The sequence below is a fragment of the Schistosoma haematobium genome, chromosome 1, assembly GCF_000699445.3.
Source record: "Schistosoma haematobium chromosome 1, whole genome shotgun sequence".
NCBI classification, from domain to species: domain Eukaryota; kingdom Metazoa; phylum Platyhelminthes; class Trematoda; order Strigeidida; family Schistosomatidae; genus Schistosoma; species Schistosoma haematobium.
Window position 1 is genome coordinate 52,412,558 of NC_067196.1, and position 20,838 is coordinate 52,433,395.

At 32.1% G+C, this 20,838-nt stretch overlaps 1 protein-coding gene across 1 annotated transcript in view; it reads right to left on the reverse strand.

The window, feature by feature from the left end:
• Window positions 1-18,690, reverse strand: part of PKA-R2 (cAMP-dependent protein kinase type II regulatory subunit) — a 34,516-nt gene extending 15,826 nt beyond the window's left edge. Inside the window, exons 1-2 of the mRNA XM_051209028.1 lie at window positions 15,328-18,690; window positions 3,725-3,760 (exon numbers count right to left, since the gene is read on the reverse strand). The gene's annotated coding sequence lies outside the window, so the exon portion shown is untranslated. The remainder of the gene's footprint in view (window positions 1-3,724; window positions 3,761-15,327) is intronic.
• Window positions 18,691-20,838: the final 2,148 nt, after the last annotated feature.

Below are 20,838 nucleotides of genomic sequence, written 5' to 3' on the forward strand. Positions count from 1 at the left end.
TTAAGCGTTCAAGCGCGAGACTGAAGGCCCTGAGTTTGAATCCCATGAGCGAGATCGTGGATGCGCACTTCTGAGGAGGCCCACAATAGGACGAAACGGCCGTTCAGTGCTTACAGGTTTCCAACGGTGGTCTAACATCAATCGGTTCATGATCTCAATCAAAATCTTAATAATCTTCACAATCCCTATACTGATAAAATAGAAATATTGACTTAAAAATCTCAATGTAATTAATAGAAAAGTTTATTACCCAAATTAATGGGATTTAGTCCATTAAATTAAAAATATATCTGTAGATAGTAGTAGTAGTAGTAGCCTAGTTGGTAAAATGTATAGACTAGCCGATTAATCAAAAACTAATATTATACGTTATTATGCAATGAGATTTTTGTTAATAAATTAAACAAATTTAATGATCAGGGTGTTGATCTCTTTTAGAATAAATCAAACCTACTTTCATTTTAATAAGTTTATTATATTTATTGATTTTTTGTTCATATCTCATTGAATGTTGCTAGCTTTTCTTTCAATCTAACAACATGGTTTTTAAAATGAAAATTTCACTCATGATTTACATTAGATAAAAAGTTTCGTAGCCCAGTAGATAATACCCGTAGCTTCAATATATTGAATCTCAATGATTATTGTATCATAATAGAAATACGGTTATATTTAGCTGCTTAGCTTCATATAGAAAAAAAGAAGAATCACTACATAATGACATATTTGTCTGACTTTAGATAAATCATATTGGGGTTTGTTTATGCTTGACCTTTTTTCTGTAATTTAATAGCGACAGTAAACAAATCAATTTACAAAATATGTTTGTACAAATACTCTGTTGAAAGTAGATGTCTGATCAGTCAATTTCAACTTGACGTAAATATAAAATGAAGTCTCATGTTATAATTATAATTTTTCAAATAAAAATACCTAATGCTAATGAATAATCGCTAAAGATGCTGATGACTTGAGCAGTACACTTTATTGACTGACAATTATTAAACTATAAATTTGTAGATCATACTTTCGATTAAATATATTATTTATCATTAAGGAAAATTTTTGAATTAGTCTATTTTTTTACTCAATTTTCGTTTCTAAAATAAGCAGTACACTATTTATATCAATCTTATCCCATTCTTTTTTTTTGCTTGTAAATGTTTTTCAACAATACTGGATTTTTCATTCTTATACATAGTTCTCTTTACAATCTTGAAGAGAGCAAGAACAAGGATTTGAGCAGAATAGTATGAATTCATTAAATTTACTTTGGTTCTCGTTATATGTTTACAACCTGTAATATTTATAAATCATAATTACAAAATGGGCTTAAATTACTTACAAGAAAGAGCTTAGTTGGAAGCTACTTTCAAGATATATCAGTATAGTATAGTAATGGTGTCAATAAATTAGATAGACTGAAAAAATATTGTAAATATATACTTTATATACAACACTGATGCTGACAAATATCTAAAGTGCTAGAAACAAGTGGTTAGGTAATGAGTAAATGCTGATCATAAGAATAAAATGAGTAAAGCCCAGTTACTTGAAATAAGATTGCCAATCTAGAAGACAGTCGAAATAAAAAGACGTACTGATGTAATTATTTGAAGGGAAGAGTTGAACAAGATCTACATGATGTAAAGAACTAATATTTATCACCAAGGTAAGGAAAGATTAACAACCATCTCCTTTAGAACACATAAATCAAGTTTCCGACTCCTTATAGCGATTGCTTTAGCAAACTTCAAAAAACTGGAGCTTGATTGTTTATTAACTACCTTGAAAGATTCCATGGTATTAACCTGATGTCCTGTATCCAAGAGATGTTTAGTAATTGCGTTGTTCAAAGTAGTTCACTATCTCTCTCTCTCTCTTGTTCGGTTTTTTGGAACAAACACTGAGTTTAATACTGGATTTCGTTTCGTTATCTTTATTGAAAATCATTGAGACGCGAAAATATATATATAAACATTCGGTAGTATATATATATATATATATATTACTTCAATTTTGAACAAGATAAAAATGAACTTTCTTTTTTTTCACTTTAAACTACTCATAAAAGACAATGGAAAGATTATTTTCATATGTGACCTTTATTTTCATGATCTTTTGAAAAGTACTTTTCTCATTTGATTAGTAAAAATGAAATAAAAATTGATAAACAGAAAATTTAGTTGAATAAACCAACAACGATGGTGAAGCTAAATAACATTTGATGAATATAGTTTAGGATTTAAAATAAATAATATAGGAAACAATGAAGTCTTTTACAAGAGATAGTTTATAATTGACTGATCACCGAGTAGGGACCAATGTCAGATATATCAAGTCCTTCTTAGTGTTGATCAAAGTCTAGGTGACGAGGGGTCGAATCCACCAAGGAGCAACAATTCCCTCAAGATTACATGTACATGTTGCTGACGAGTGTCAACAGCACGAAACTTAGGTCCAGGGTATTCTGTAGGCTAACTTCAACCACCAGCTTATAAGACAATACTTATTTGAGACATATAACAACTAGGTAACTTGTATCACAAAGTCTATTTTATAAGATGCCTAATAACCATAATTTGATTTATGAGTTTTAAAACGAAAATAAGTTGTCCTACGCAAGTTAAATTTATGAAAGTAGATGTCCAATGAAATTAGTCCCCTTGATAAACTTTTGTAAAGCAAAAATGAATATAGGAGGTATTTACAATTATTTCTTTTCAATAGTGAACTAAATGGACCAAAATGAACGAAATGTTACATGTAAAATTACAATTGTAAAACATTTCATTTATTTAGTTGACTTAGAGCACATGAAATGAATTCACTTCATTTCACAATGTTCGTTATTCTTGTTCTGTATGCTGAAGTATTCAATCAACTTTTACACATGAAATATTTTTTAAATGAAATAAATACTAACAAATAAAAAAATTACCGAAAAATTTACAATGCTTTATAAAACGTTTTAGAACAGGATGGGATTCCCTTCATAGTATAGGCATCCTCAATGACGATTAACCTCTGAGGCATACAGTACTTCAAGGCTAGACAACAAGAAAGGATACAACAGATCAAAATCCTAACTTTGGTTGCGATTTATTTTAACGAACATAGAAGTCCACTGTTTATACTTACTCCCCTTATATATATATATATATATATATATATATATATATATATATATATATATATATATATATATCGGCAGATAAAGTTTGGTTTCATAACTTGATTAAGAGATGTTAAACATGAACTAACATATGACAATCAAAATTATTGATTCATAAGTTCTTTTATTTGATTGAACGATTATTCGTGAATTGATGAAATATTAATAAAATATTCTCATCTTGGTTGGATAATTTCATAATAATGAAAAGTTTAGTTTTCAACTAGCTTGTCAGTGATTTTATCCCCTGAAATCTTCCAAATTTGAATGAGCAATTTGCTGATGTGGTACTTTAGTAAAATAGCAACTAACCATCAAATATTTCGGTATTTTAATCGTGTTACGCTGGCATGTACTACATTAATTCATAAAACCTAACTACTTCAGCTGTTGTTAAAACCATGATATAATGTTTTTAGGTGATAGACGTCATCTAGAAGGTATACTAATCAAGATGGCGAAAGTCTAATTAGGGTCATTAAGATAGTCGTGTTTCAGAAAAAGTGAATACGGACAAGACAAAATTCTCTTTAAAAAAATCCAACTTACCACTGTGTCGACGTGCACCAATATAGCCTACTCGATCTGCAAATAAATAACATCAAAACAGATGGGACTTATTTGCAATTTATTTAACATGCTGGCAAATACAAATAAATATTTAAAGTAAATTACAACATATGGAAACACTAAAAACATATGGTTTAGCAACGTAATTTCATGTATGTACATGACAAATAGCAACGACATCAACACATCAATATTTACAGAGTATGAAATATTTGTTCAAGATTACTTTCAAAGCTTATAAACCAGTTATCATATACAACAACAAAGAATAACATCTTAAAACACAACGGTTACTGTTAATATATCAGAAAATACTCAGTGTGATGAGATCATTGATTGGAAACACTTGATTACAAAGAGTGGATGCATTTAAATTAACTTTATCTATATAAACTGCGAAATCAAAATGTTCCGTATTCTACTGCTAACACTGAAAATTATTGTTTAAGCGATTGATAAGCTAACTGATTCATTTGAAATTAGAAGAAAAAGTCAAACAACCAGAAACTAGACAAAAAGACTTCTTTTTACCGTCCAGTAGTCAAATTTAAAGGAGAAATTCATCTATACTTTAATTTGCTTCCAACCCTTTTTTGATATGGTTTAACTTTGATTACTTTAAAATATAACAAAGTTTTATCAATATCTTGAGAAGAGGCCTAAGTATTGTGATATGTTCTTTTCGAGAATCTACATACTTAGGAATAAATAGGAATCAGTAAAGTCTTCCTAAAAGCAATAAAAGTATTTGTTTTACAAATGGTTACAGGTGAATGAGTGTCTTTGATGAGACAAGAAGGTTGGAACTTTCATATGATCCACAAATTTGAATTATTTTACTGCCTTTGCTAATGTGGTCACTACTTTATTATGAAACATGATGTAAACGCATACACGAAAAGTCAAAATGGTAAACGTCAGTTATTATATTTTTGGATTGCAAGACAGAAGTTTTAAAGGTATGATCATCTTTTATCTATTTACTGCTATTTAATGACAAAGTCTGATTAACTCGACTGTTATTTGTATGGCCTATGAAAACCACGTGGGACATATGAATAAGCTTTTCTTAACATTTCAATATAACAGAATTTTTTGTCAATTCATTAACTTTTGCTTTAATTGAATTTGTTGTATAGATTAGTTCCTTGCAAGGTTATTGAGGATACATCCTAATGTCGAAGCATTCACACGTGTAAACAATTTTCAATAAAGTAGCATCGGGTAATGAAAAGCAACAAAATTCAGTACACGGATTTCCTACATTACTCAATACCTTTTGTAGGCTGTATTATCATATCTAACAAAAATATGTGTGATGAATACTACTTATACTAACAGATATAAGTAGTATGCAATAGCAATCAGATGTGGAATACATGCCAGAAGGAAAGGAAACAGCGAGTAATTATAATAAAAAGAGAATTGAAAGAATCATGAAGCTTGCAAAGGACAACTAACGGAAGATGTGTAAATAATGTATTGAATGTGTGGTTTTCATATTTTACCAAAGCACTCTGTGATTTTGCGTTAAACAATAAATTGCTTTTTCTCTGTCTAAATCCTCGTACACTACACATATACTGATCAACTCAAATAAATTAACTCTGATGCTTAAACACTAATTACTGGAAACTTATCTCAGTTGAAACATGAAAGCCGATGTATTAGATGATAAAACCAAACAAAAATGTTCTCAATTCTAGTAAAACTTCTTAGCTTGTACGCTAGGTAGTTATTTCGCCATAGCTTAAAGATTAAACTTTGAGTTAGATCCATACAGCTAAGTCAGTCAGTCGGTTAAACAAAATCTGTCTTAGTATTTATCGAAATTGCCATTCATAAAAGAAGTTTTGCCTTGCATTTTTGAATACAGAAGTTGGGAATGCCTGTTTTTGGTCTAATAGTTAAACCCACTAACACTTACAGCCATACAGCATACAACTACTGAATTCATTGCAACACCATTATGACATAGACATTCCCGATCCCTTGTTCAGCTCATATCACAAAATACCCCATAGAGATCGCGATGTTGTATTGGTCTGTTATAGTAATACAAAATAAAAATGCATATTCTATACCATTTAACTAAAAACAATCAGGTACTCCAATATAACACAAAATCCATTTCGAATCGATTTGCACCCCATATACTAACCACAAATTCAATATTCTAGTCTAACATTCAAAAGAGCGAATTAATAAAATGCCCGATTTTAAAACTAACCTTTCATTGTTTAAAATCTGAATGTCATTTGAGGTCATGGTAAATTTAAGGTCAAATATATATATATATATATATATATATATATATGTATAGTTTGTTTAAGTGAAAAGATACAAAAAAGGGCAGTCCAAATAAATATAAACTTGAATTAACTCAACAAGAGTTTGACTAACTATTTGTTACCAATCTACATGGATCATCGGAAAAAAACAAAATTAGAAATATTTTTGTGAATATCATGAAAATTGAGCATGACTTTTCAAATGTGTGAACTGAAATAAACGAAACCAACGACCTAAAGAAAGAATTATCATATCAGATAAGTTGTTATGCATATGGATAATACTCCCAACAGTGGTAATTTCTAGAGTGAAAAATAAAACTAACGGCATTCGTGAACTTTAAATCAAGTGATATGTCTTGACTATAGGTTACCTTGTTATTCAGGGACCCTCAAGTATATGATTTTTTAACAAATGTTAGACATTAAAATTATGGATCGATCTATGTAAGACAAACATTTAGAACCTGGAAGCATTGAAGGACCGTTCCGTCCTAATATGGGACTCTTCAACAGTCAGCATTCACGACCCCTCATGTTGGAGTAGAACTCAGGACATTTAGTCTCGCGTGAGGATGCTTGACCTCTAAACCATTGAGCCGGGATCCAAAGGTAATAATCTCTAACTTCAATCAATCCATGAAATTACGCTACCACCATGTTCGCGCGCAAAACTGAATGCCCTGGGCTCGATTCCCGTGTGCAGAATAGTGGATGTGCAAGGTTGAACAGTCCCGTACTAGGTCGAAGTAGCACTCTAGTGCTTTCAGGTTTTAAATGTTGATCTTACATTGATCGGTTCATACTTTTTTATGAAACCCGACAATCTCCATAGCCATATACTTACAATAGGACATTAAGTTTCGATCCGATGAAACAGACTTAAAAACAATTAACTTCACAATAATTTCAGTTTATAAACAAAAAAACGAAAACGAAAAAGTTATAAACTGACAATAATGCTCAACATGATAAAGTAAGTGATCTAAAGTCAGTTATAGTTTATGTGAAATGGACAATGTATTAATTTATAAAAATTATTACAAGATTGATTTAATGTTTAACTTCGCATTCATCATAACCTTCGTAAACCACTATGAGTAGCACAAATTGTAAATCAAGTGTGTAAATAAATGCTGTCACCTTTGCAATTTAATATAAAAGTAAAATTCAGGGAATTAATAGCACATAACCATAATTGAGAAATTCGATAAAAGAGATTAAATTACAAAAGTATTTGTGAGTTTTATTTAACAGTTAAGTATATATCTTACGATAAGCTAATTTGCCAGATATACCTCAACGGAAGTTTCACACATCAAACAATTTAGAATTGTAAAAATATTTGTAGGAAATTAATACGTGCGTGCCATGGGCATTGTTGTATGCGATAGCGGAAAACATTAGTGAAGCTTACAGTAACGCATAAAATGGTACAGAACGGACTTCCTTCAGTGAAGACAATATAAATATATTTAAGTAATTTTTAGAAATCATATATTATACCAACAACTTTAGTTTATGATTAAGATCAAGTTACTGACATGCAATCTCATATAAGAGTTCATCAGTTGAAGTTATTACCTATCTGAACATTATAATACAAGTAAACATCGGAAAAATAACACAGTGTTGCATCAAAAGAAACAATGAGAGGGAATTGAAACCCTACAATATAGGACATTAAAATTGTTTTACGGGTGATATGTACATTTTAATTTATTCAGTTAGATTATCTTCAACTAGCTAAATACAAATAATATTACATTCAAACTAATCTTTTAAACAAAATTTTTAGTGGAGTAAGACAATCAAGTACAGAAACTGTTACAATCAAATAATATTTGCAATTAACACATTCAAACTACATTCAGGAGTTTAACTATTCCGACCTAATACTTAACAATAATCTTACTATAACAGAAATTATTCATATTTTGTATTAAATTTCACCTAATTAGTAAGCATAATGTCACATACGCACTGAGTCTTAATTATGAATCATAAGCAAATTAATAGCAAACATTTGATATTTTTTAATATATATACCCTTGTAGTATGTTGGATATACAATATAATCATCAATGAACTAGTCAGGATATCTAACACAATAGTTTATTTTAGTAAAATTATTTAAAATGTTGAATTAGTGATGTTTTTAATAAAATGTCTACACAACACAAAATTTGGTTGAAAGAGTTCTAGATGAAATTAATACCAGCCGAAATATTATTATAACTTGGGATTGGCAATATAAATGCTGACTCCTTTAAGTCACTTCTTCAATATGCAGTATTCAGTTAGTTCACTACTCATTATTAATGCGACTAGATACGTATGTTCATTAAAAATTCGAAGTTTAATGAAAGGATTTCTTTTCAACGAATTGTATGTATATGAAATTTAAGGCTTCGTTCCGTGTAGAAATGTGAACAGTGGATAAATATGATGACGCAATAAGAATGAATACAATATCAGGTCATATAAAGCAATTAATAACAACAGTGTGTGTGAGTGAAGAAGATATGTAAAACCTACAATTTAACATTAAATTATAATGTAAATCCAGTAAAATAATCAAATTAATTTTTATCTCAGTATTTAAAGGTATCAAAAAGATTTAGTGAAGTGATATTGGAAAGCACTATGAGTAACAATAATATGTTACCGTCGAGGTAAATACAAAGGTAAAACATACTTCTCTCGTATACAAATTTTAGGCTCTATAACATCCAGATAACCAAAAACTTTATCACTTTAAGAAAGGGAAAAACGGAAAGATCTTGGTAAATTTAGACAGATTAAGTAAATAGACTCAAAACGAATGTAGTTTATTTGAGTAATCGTAGTAAATTAATTGTTTTAAGATTTGAACTCCTAAACGCTTTCTTTTTAGCCTTACAGAACCAGGCTGAATTGAGTTCCTGTAAGCTTTTCAAAAGTGAATTTCGGATATGTATCAATGCTTCGAAAAATGGACTCACTAAACAATATTACAATATTAGGACACATAAGAGGCTGCAATTGGAATTTTAGAAAGAAACATTTACGTTCGCCCTGTATTGTTAAATAAGGTTAATGTATGAGGAAACAAAAAGGTGTCTTGCTAACGTGCACTTATTAGTAACAGCTATGTAAACTGGTGCTACCTTAGATAATCGATCAAACACCAACGTATTCCAAAACTTTATCACTAAACTAGACGAAAATGGTTGGTCTATTAAACTATTTATGTAAACGCATTTCCTAAATTTACAAAAAAACTCGAAAACTCCTAAACTATTTAATATTAAAAACCCATATCAATCAATGCAAATTGACTAGTCACTAACATATTGAATGGTTCATTGGAAGTCCGAAACACTGGAGTTCTACAAATCATTGACGAGTGACCATAGATTTTTCTTCTAGTTGTCACCGTCAACCAGATTTTCCATTTTAATTTCATAATGAGAATATCAGCACGAAGAACACTGCATCAACGTCTATTTTGATTCGATTTTAATTACATGAAATAAATAGGTTTGTAAACTAAGTTTGCATCTGGACGCTACTCATCAGTAGAGTGTACTTCAAACTTTGGGGTAACTGGTATTCTATTAGAGTTCGGAAGATCGATTTGAATATTAATCAGTTTGCATAATATCTCCTGGATTCCAACACCTCATTTTCCTCATAATTGACATACAGATGAATAATAATAGAAGATTCATAGACCATATATATATTTACTAGGTAATACAAACAGCTTACCTCGGGATTTTGTAAAAATGCCAAATATTCATACATAAGACTGGAGAAAAGTAGGCTTCGGTCTGAGAACATTTTACTATCCCACTTAATTTTGCATGAGACAAATCAACTAAATATGGTTTAGTCTTTTAGATACAAGGAAATAACTAATTTTGGTGTAATTATTTAAAATCAGTAAAGATAATGAGGTTAATAAACATGTTATTTTAAACAATAGGAAATCGATTTAGGAAGGTATTAATAATATGTAGGACAACTAAAAAATATGCCATGAATTAATTATCTATATCAATAAGTCCTTTTGTATCAAAGGTTACTGGACACATTAATTTATCAGAAAGTATGAACATATTGGTGTTTAGTGGCTTGATATCTAACTCCAGGTCGATCGTATGAATGATTGTTCTCGAAATATACAAGTTACTAATCCTCGTATATAATCATCGACCTAACTCGCGTTAGTGAATAACGGGATTAAATAAGTCAAATACGAGAATGGATTTCGACATGTGTATATTTTGTACAATCGTTGACTTGAATAGACAGCCAGAGAACCGCAGCGAAGGAAGCGAAGAGAGGGCGAATCGAAACGACGCACAGTGGAGAAGGCACGCAAGCCAACTCGACTTAACCACGCATGAATCGATATTTATAGTCACAACAAAAATAAGTCACTGACATGTGATGAGTAAGATAAGAAATGCACAAACATATGCTCATATATAAACAGTCAAGATTGATAAGCGAATAATTAACAAGGTCAAAAACGTGACTCGAGAGGAATGAATAAATTGGCTTGTCCGGAAGCTAGAATAAGCTATGTGGGCTCAATATTGTAGTCGACACTACAGGAAACGACCTAACATTATCTGACATGAGTAATTTCATTTAGGACATTTCAGAGATTCTGTCAAAACACCAACTCTTTTTCTGAACGATACGAAGTCATTTCAAGAAAGACCACTGTGTTACTCGATAACAATCAATGGAAGCAGACATCAAACTTGGGTCACAACTATTTTGTCAGTCTCCCACCGGTCAATTACCAAGCAGAGTCTACCAAGATCATAAGAAATGGGCTTTGTACTTCGAAAAAAATGTTTACGAAGAATGTTCTCATAAGCGACTACTTATGTTGATTAAATAAAACGACTATGATTTTCATTTACAATTTATTTATCCAATTATAACCATGATTACTTCTTTCCCAAGCTGTATTATTTCATTTTTTTCCAACCTTTACGGCGAAATTCTTACGAGTAAGGCATATAAAACATTCTCACTACAAAAATTATTTGGCACAGGTATAAGCGTTTTGCTCTAATGATTCACATCAAAATATTTTATTAAATAAATCACAATAAAAGATATTTAGTGTGTAATAATAATTACTTTCTCCTATATTTGTTTCCTATAGCAAAACTTTTTCATTGGAGAAAATAATGGATTATTCTAGGCATTCAGTTTCAATGACTTTTGGATTATATATATATATTTCTATTAATTTACTAAATTCGCTCAGCACTCTCCGTTAGTGTAGTTCATTACCAAGTTTGCATAAAACAATAAATAACTTGGTTTCTAAATTCGCATATAAGTATATAATTTATACCTGTAATTTCCTACCAAACTATCCTCCAAATTAATTAAATAAACGAAAATGGAAACTTATACTATTTTTATTTTTACTAGTTAAGAGAACAAAAACCCATTAATAAATATGAGATTCAGACTTGGAAATCGACAAAGCCAACAAGTAGAATTAAAATATAATATTATTTCTCTCTTTAAACGAAACAAAAGAATGAATAAATTATTCGAACAGATTTATAATGACGTTACAACGAACTGGAGATATGACTTAAAACATGTTGGACATTAACAATTTAATAAAATATCGTGTAATTTGAGAATAAGTTTACCATTACTGATTGAAATAACTTCAATCCTTTTAAAAGCTATAAACAGCAGTATATTTTAAAATTAAGTATGATAATAAGAGAAACAAACTTCATAAGTTAAATAATATTGCTGTTAATAAATACCATTATTTGTTTTATTTACTTTTCTATACAGTAATTGTTTTCAACGTTTTTGTTAACTTCTCAATTGCTCATTCCTCAAATAACGTTTGGTGTTGTTTTGATTGTTTAGACAGTGAACTACAACTTGAAATTGATGAGTACGAAATAACCATAACCTAAAGTATAGTTTATTCTAATAATCATTCATTTAGGAGATTTGACAAGTAAATGAATGAGATTTCATATGCAATTGTCATATGATTGAATAAAAATGATTTAACTAAGCGATCATTATTCTAGATGAAAGTCACGTTATCACATTTATGGATGAACACGAGTTCATAAGATTTTTAGTAATAATAATGACAATCACAATAAGAATAGCGATAATACATACATAAACATTAATCCAATCCACTTTTCAAATACACATTCGTGTACCTGGTTTTAAGCCACACTAAGTTTGTTAGCTAGTGAAATTACCCAGTTGCGCAAAACGGAGTAGATGAAGAAAGAGTCGCACCCGTGCCTTAGCAGTTGAAAGTTGAATGCCTTAAACACTCAATCAACTCTTTAGTCTAATTGCTTTCGAGTCGATAACTGATTCTCCCAAAGAATATGTTTATCGTGAACCATCAGTTCTCTCATCTGCAAACTAGTAAGAATGATAAATATGTATCTTTAACCTTGCCGTTAATAAACATAGTAACCTATTAATAATTTATAACTCGTATTAAATATTTCGACTATTATAGGTATGTGAAGAAATCTATTTTTATTTTTCATACAAAGATCTTAGTGTTTTTAAACTTTATTCATTCATATACATCAAATTAGGTCAATCGATCCCAGAGATCAAAAAGAAATATTAATCTTCACAGTATCACTAGTATGTCTATTCACATTAATTTAAATCCAATTTATCATTAGATAATACAATCAACGAATGTATAAATTTCCCGTGATAAAAGTTCGTGTTGTTTTTCAATTTATCAGTTGTTTAGTCAGGATATGCATGGAATAGGTGGTCTAATATATTTACTTATCACTCTTTAATTAGATGTTAAACGGTTGTCAAAATGTAGTTAGCCTTGCAAAGTATTTAACCACACATCTATATACTAACGTATACGTAGTCAGGCATATATATATATATGCTAAACGATGTGCACTAATTTACGTACAAATATTTCCAGAAATAAATCTACTGAATTATTTGTAATAGATCGAAGGGTTAGCAGTACTAATTAAGTGTATCCATATCTTATTTATCTGGATGTGGTGATAGCAATCGAAAAAATATCGAAGTACAAACTCTCCGCTTGAGTAAATTAACATTTGTCAAATAAATATCATCATATTGGCGGTTTTTTGTGAAGATTGTGGTAACCTAATAGTTGAATTCATGAGTCGATTAAAGCTAGATCACCACTGAGAACCTGAAAGCACTGGATAGCCGTTTCGTCCTAGTATGGGACTCCCCAGCGGTGTGTGCCGACTTGTGACCAGCTTGAACAGATATTTCCTGGAGTCCTAGTGAGAAGCGGTGACCAGTGGAGTTCAACCGTGTCTGTGGTGAGGCAGTTACTCACTGAAGACAGTGGTGGACGGTGGCGTAATATCGTGGATTAGTTGAAGTTAGACATTCAAACCCTTAGATGCCAACTTAGTAGTCTAAAGGTTAAGTGTTTGAGAACGAGGCCGAAATCCTTGAGTTCGAATCCCGCAAGAGGGATCTTGGATGCACAGTACTAAGTCCCATACTAGGACGAAACAGCCGTCTAGTCCTCCCAGGTTTTCCTTGGTGTTCTAGCTTTAATCAACTCGTGAATTCAACTATTAAATAAATATCAGTTGCTAACTGAAAAATATTTTGCATATATATATATATATATAAAGTTTTTAAGCCTTCATTTTTTCATTACAAAAAAAGATAATAAGAATATATTTTTGCACTAGAACAATCGGAATTGTAGTCTAGAAGTTCAACACACCTTATACACATCTTACTCCATGATTGATAGTGATAGTTCCTTTTGGCATAAAGGAATTGTCATGATTTTTAATATATTGACGATATATATCACAATCCAAGAGTATCAATTTGGATGGATAAGACTTTCAGCCTTGATATCTAGCAGATGTAGTACACATGGATAACATAAAGTACCCAGGTACAGAGAAAACGATTGTGACAATATATACCAAACTTTTTATTACTATTAAATGCTTCCTAGAGTCATAAGTAAGGATCTGCCAAAATGTATTGTCTTTTATGATGACCCGATTTCGGAAAATGCCTGATTAAACTTTAATTAGAGATTGAATGAATAACCGTAAGAATTCTTTAATAATGTGAAAAAACACTTGGTTAGAATTACCCAATTTGTTACATTGTTACACGTCCGAAACTAAACAACGTATATATCAAAAATTTCTAAATTTATTTCTTCAAGCTTTCGAAGGCCATTGTGGAACTTCATTAAATGTATAAATTTATTTGAAGTAAAGCATATTTCTTTTAACTAGTTGGATGACAAACCTCAATAATTCCATATTTTAGCGTCTCATGTTAATAAGACGGTTATTACACTTGGAAAAACACGAATTTTGAATTATGTGAAGATAATATATCAGTATGCATGATGCACCTTTTCGTGTCTCTTATACTAATTCTTCGTGTCTAAGTAAATAGAAGTTTCTTTCTGAAAAATAAGAGGATACAAAATTTACAACTTCTATTCAATATCAGTAAAATTAGTACGCTTCAGTTTACACACCAAAACATTTTAAAGCTTGTTGCTACTCACGATAATTCATGTCATTTCAATTCATATCAGTAGTTCATGTTTAAGGTAGGCTGAAATACAACCAAGTCCATCTCTGTTTGTCTTTACCATAAGTTCAACCAAATGAGTCCTTAACAAGTTCTTGGGTTTTTTTCATCTTCAATTATTTATTTCGGCCATAAAACATCAATATGGGTGTGTATAGTAGAAGGTTACTGGGTCTGTGTATATAACCACCATATACCTACATAAAAACTTAGGAACATTAAGAAGAGAGCTGTAATCTTTTGAGTCTCATATGTCACCTGACAGATGAAAATCAAGAAGCAACATAAAAACAGTTGACTGACACTCGTCATCAACTCATCTTTTGACGTGGTTACACATAAAGGATTTCAGTGAATATAGAAAACTGTAATGAGAATAATGTAAAAGGTTTTAAAAACAAAAGAGACCACTTTGGACTCATTTTTAGGAACACTAGATAACTACATATAGACTTTCTGAGTTAGTTAACAAATATCAATACGTGAAAGTGCACCTGTCAAGATACAAATGCACTTTACAAAATCTTTTGATATTTTATGCACTTGTCCGAATGATATATCAGTTAACAGTTGCACAGACAACAATAAGTAGGCATAACTTCACAACACAGAGCAAGACAACCCAAATCACAGTTTGGATGATAACTACATGTTTGAGATTATTTCCGTTTAAATTACTTTCGTTGTTAAGTAGAGGGATGAAACATTCACTAGTTGACAGCTGTAATAAATTTAAGGTGATTTCTGAATCGTCGTAACACTTGTTGTTTTCGCTTAAATGTTATTAAAAATAATCGATTACACATTAGAAACGAACGAACAAACCTGTCAGAGGTTGTGGTTATTACGGGAATCGTTTGTTTTGAATCGCTGACAGTTATCGTAACATCATACTGTGGAATACCAGTGGAAGCGGAAAATATACTCGTGTCTAAAATTTCATTGATAAAATAACCGCTTTAAACATGGGGTTGCATATGCATATTTTATGGGAGAACTATTTAAATTAATGATATTGTGGTGTGTGCTACTTATATTGACACAAGTAGTATATGATGTTAGTCGTGAACAGAAGATCTGACAGCAGAGAGACAAGAGGATCGAACAGCAAAGAATGGAAACAAGATGCAATTCGTATGAAAATGCAAGAACAATGAATTCTGAGTCATTTTGAGACAATTGGCGGATATTTTGCAAATTAAGCATTTACTTTATGATTGTTAGATTTTATTAACAAGTCCTGTAATTTTGTGACATACATTTGATTGTCCCCACCCGTGTTCTGTTCACCACAATATTACCATAAAAATTAGCTATTTCTAGCTGCTTATGCACAACAATAGATCATGGATAGTGATTTGTTAACACTCAAAATTTGAAAACATTTTAAGTTGACGAGTCGTCAGCTAAGTGTACCTATAACATAACTTCTTACTGTCCCAACTAATACTCAAACCAAGAATCTGTCCTTTTAGGCATTAATATTATCTTCAAGGCTGCCCATTTACCATAACCGTTAGATATCTGTATAGCATACGTTTAACTAGCAAACAGGCCAGTAGGGACAGGTAAATCCTATTTGTGAATTAACAAGTGGGAAATAAAAACCTTTAAGAAATTATGAGCGTCATCTTGGATTCATATGAGCTTACAACCTATGAGCAAATGTTTTATGTGAGACGACTGTGAGTTGATTATTTTTCCATTATAGCATTGGCCAGTAATAAAACAAAGATAATAATATTTACAGTCCTTATACTTCGAGTGCTTTGGATCCTATAGTGAGGTGTGAGCTCGTAAACAATCAGTCCGTGATGACACAAAATCTAGAGTTGTTTTGCTTCTCATAGTCTAAAACAAAAGCTCTTATTCCAATACATTCAAAGATATGCTTTACGGAATTGTCTGCAGGACATTTTGTATAAGCTGGCTTGCTTCATTAGAGCTTTAATAGGTACTCAAGTCCTCTTTAGGCCACTTAGCAATTCTGTCATAGAATCTAAAATGAACTTCTTAAAAATAATTACTCCAGAATCCATGAATATGGTTTCATTAGGCAACTGATAAAGCATACAAATACTCTCAGAACTCATTCATATTAGACTGTAGAAACGTTGGAGTTAATTCGTCACCGCTATTTTTAGCAATATTATTTCTTTTTTACTGTGATTTCTGAAATAAATTAACTAGTTTCACATGTTGTAATGATAACATTATTACAGTTGCTCAGTATCCTCAGTATGAGTACACTAATCAATGCAAGAAAAATGTATAACCCGGGTCACTTTCACTAACATGTGATCCTACTAAAACGTCTTTGTATATTAAGGATAAATACAGCATAGTAGCATCACATTGACCAACTAAACGTTTATTCAAAATTACTTTCAATTACACTTTTATAGGTTCAGCCGAGGGAGACAACTCATTTTGGTGACATAAAACTAAACGAATATATACTGGAGCATCTATATATTCCTCCATGTGTAGATTTATTATGCAATGGACAACGGACTAAAACTAGAGACATCCAATTTTACTTTATCCCAATCAAAACAAGTGTTACTGAGTATAGTGAAGAAAGTAGAATGTGAAATTATCGCGGCCAGCATGGTGAAACTGACCAGCTTAGATGTATATTACACAATAGGTTATCTAAATGACACCTAATTACGCTTATGGCTGTCTTAAGTATAAATATTGATAGACAGAGAAATATTCAGAGTAATCTGATTGTTGATACACTGGTCAACCTAAGCCTCATTAACTTGTCGCCTGTACAAATCTACTGACGCTGTAAAAATGAGAAGTAGAATGACGGACAACACCGGATATTTTGGTGCTTATTTATATCAATATAGTAATGAAAAATTTAAATTTCGTTAGCTTCCATGAGCATATGAGAAGAAATGTATGAAGACAGATCTAATGAAAAACAAGCATATCATTTAGAGACTGTGATGGGATTATAAACGATAAATACAATCTTTATAGTCTGAAGGGACGGTCGACCGCTTTTCAACTGCATTGCAGATATATTTTTGTCTGTGGTTGAAAATAAAGGCGAACATAGGAGACGTTTGGGGTTCTGTCGATGGATGGAAAATAGGAGGTAATGTGTGTATTTAGGCGAAAAGTAGAAAACTACGCGCATAAGTAGGAAATTTAGGCGAAAAGTAGACAATTCAGCGGATATTTAGGCGACAATTCGGCGGATATTTAGGCGAAAATGTGGCAATTCGGCGGATATTTAGGCGAAAAGTAGACAATTCAGCGGAAATTTAGGCGAAAATGCGACAATTCGGCGGATATTTAGGCGAAAATACGACAATTCGGCGGATATTTAGGCGATAAGTCCGTAATTTGTCGACAAAAAGGCGATAAAGGGGAAAATCCGCATTATTTCCCCCGGACAGGCGAAAAAGGCGACATTCTGGCGCGTTTTCCTCTTTATTTCCCCTTTCGTTACCAAAGCATTTACCCCTTTATTTCCCCTTTTTGGGTTGTCTGGTCAGCTGATCAGCTAAAGAACCAGACGAAATCACGTTTCTCAAATATTTGAATACTTCGGATTCACCAAATGGTTTATCCTCTGGACAAATATATGGAAATGATGAAACGTAATGCTTGAGATGCTAAATCAAGCGGATTCCTTCACTCTGCCTAATTCATTTCCAAACGTGAGATTTCACAGTAAAATACTCAACTATGGTTGAAAACTTTGGCCAGGTGTAAGAATTCAGTTTATAAGAGAATCATATTCCTTAGAATGTTTAAAAATCTCAGGTTTTTTATTCTTGTCGATATACTGGATTAATTAAGCAAAAAAATTAGGGAGTAACTTGCGTTCTTCAAGTTGACTTTTGGATTCCAGAAGGTTATGAAAATAATTTGCTGCGAACTCAACCAAATCATTCGGCTTTTCTGACATAGCCTTCTCCGTGAACTTCTCCAGTAACTCCGGTAATCCCTCGGGTATCATACTAACCAACAATGGAAACAAATTACCGCTTTAACGATAACTGAAACAGAATACAGCTTATCAAATTTAAACAACTTTGTACATTTAACTAAATTTGACGTAAAGTACAAGGACTTAAAACCCTGTCGTGTTCTCATACGATTTGGTGTACGAATGCATAGTCATGAGGAATGTGTCTGTTGAAGGTGAAGTCATTACTTCTTTTAGTTGGAATTGCAACATTTGGTCACTCCGTTTTTAAACTCTCTCATATTGTTTCTCGCCTGTGTTTATTTTAAAGGGGAGAAGGAAGTGGCGTCAAAGTTTTTTTAACATTGCTTGTGACTGACTGTCGGAACATTGACTGGGAAAGAATAGTAGTAAGTAATAACCTTCAAGATTTAGCCTACAATATTTACCCAGTTACTATCTTTGAAGACCTGTAACAAAGTCCTTTCTCCGCATTATAGACCCTCATCTCCCACCACTTGCTGCCATATTTTGGTATTGCTTGTGTTAGCAATACCTGAAGTTTGTTAGCATAGAAGTTATCCTTCTACCTCGTAGATCTGTTTGTGAAATTGTTCTGGGTAGAGCTTACCAAGAGTCGAAACGAATCATTTCTGAATTAATTTGAAGGACTTTGAGCCACTAACACAGTGACCACTGTCAAGAACATTGTTATGACTGTGAAAAATACTGCGGATTAAGGGGTAGCGAATTATTGATCGGACCAAAGACGCACAAGCACATGGAACGGCCTAGGGTTCTGATTGGTCCCGCTTCCCTGTCTAACCCAGCCAGTTAAGTCCAGAACACAAGTCACAGCCTCGGAGACATGAATCATTATATTTCAAACATACTTTGTTTATATACCAGTCAAGCAGACCACAACGTACCATAAAGTAGAAAATAACATTGTACAATAATGGCCAGTAGGAAAATGACATGTTAAACAAATATTGACCAATAAGATGACACCATTTCATGTCCAAGGATAGCATTAGGCTTAACAGGATAATTTTTGGGATATTTTCCTGAATATCCCAACAAACATGTTTTCATTATAGACAAGCCGGATATCATTACACGATGTAGCGACATGAACTAGAAGAGGAAAACGAGAATGTTAGGCGTCTGATAAGTCCATGTAGTTTCAACAACATGGCTGTAGGCGACAGCATTTTCTACAACGCAAGTGAGGACAAAGTCACATGTATCCCATCAGACAACATTTCAGAGTACCAGAATAATCAAATCTTCGTAAACCAAAAAACAAGAATTTCGGCAGAAGCTGTAAAACCAAACAGAGAAGCTAATATGGCTCGGAATCACAACCTGGTTTTGAGCCTAGCCAAAACTGAAGCTAAAGAAATATTGTACAGTTGAACTTGCTTTATGAGTGGTCGAATGTTCAGTTTTCCTTCAACCTCCATTAAAAATAACTCCAAAGACTCGTCCGTCAATACCTTCTGAAAAAATACTGATCGTAGAGTCTGTAGGATCCAAACCACGTTTGGACTGCTGGACAGCTGCCTGGATAAGTTGCATACGCGCCCTCGCCCGTTTGAAACCAAAACAAGGTAATTGGGTAAGATAGCAGTTCTAAACAAATATAACCACACAGCTATCCAACCAATAATTGTTTAATTGATCAAATCTAAACAATCACTACAAATAAATGTTATTCTATCCTGTCTGGATAGATCACGTACAGATTCGTTCAAAAGGTAATAATTGGTCGCTCTATAACACAGTGTTTTCAATTCTGGAAGAGTGCTTCAATTCACAACCAAAATGCACAATTCCAGTCAACACAGGTCAAGCAATCAAAAGCAGGAACCAACCAAAATGGCTGCCGCTCAGACTTAGTATAAAGTAAAACAACATAAGTGCAGTTCGGGAAGAAACATGGGGAATTAGTGAAGGTGTGGTAAAAACAAAAACTATAATAAAATACAAATATTAACAATTCAAATGTAGTCCAAAAGTTAACAATGTGCAACTAAGAAGATCAATAGGAACAAAGTACAAGCATATACATGGAGGGATTTTCACCAACACATAAAACCTTCCAAATGGATCTTACACCGGCCCCCAAAATCCCTCCATACCACACAAGCTACCTTGACGCCTACGGTCATGGTTCATTATATAACATATCACACCATAGGAACGAGTAGGACTTACAACAGTACGCCTACTCGACCTAACTACATTAATGACAA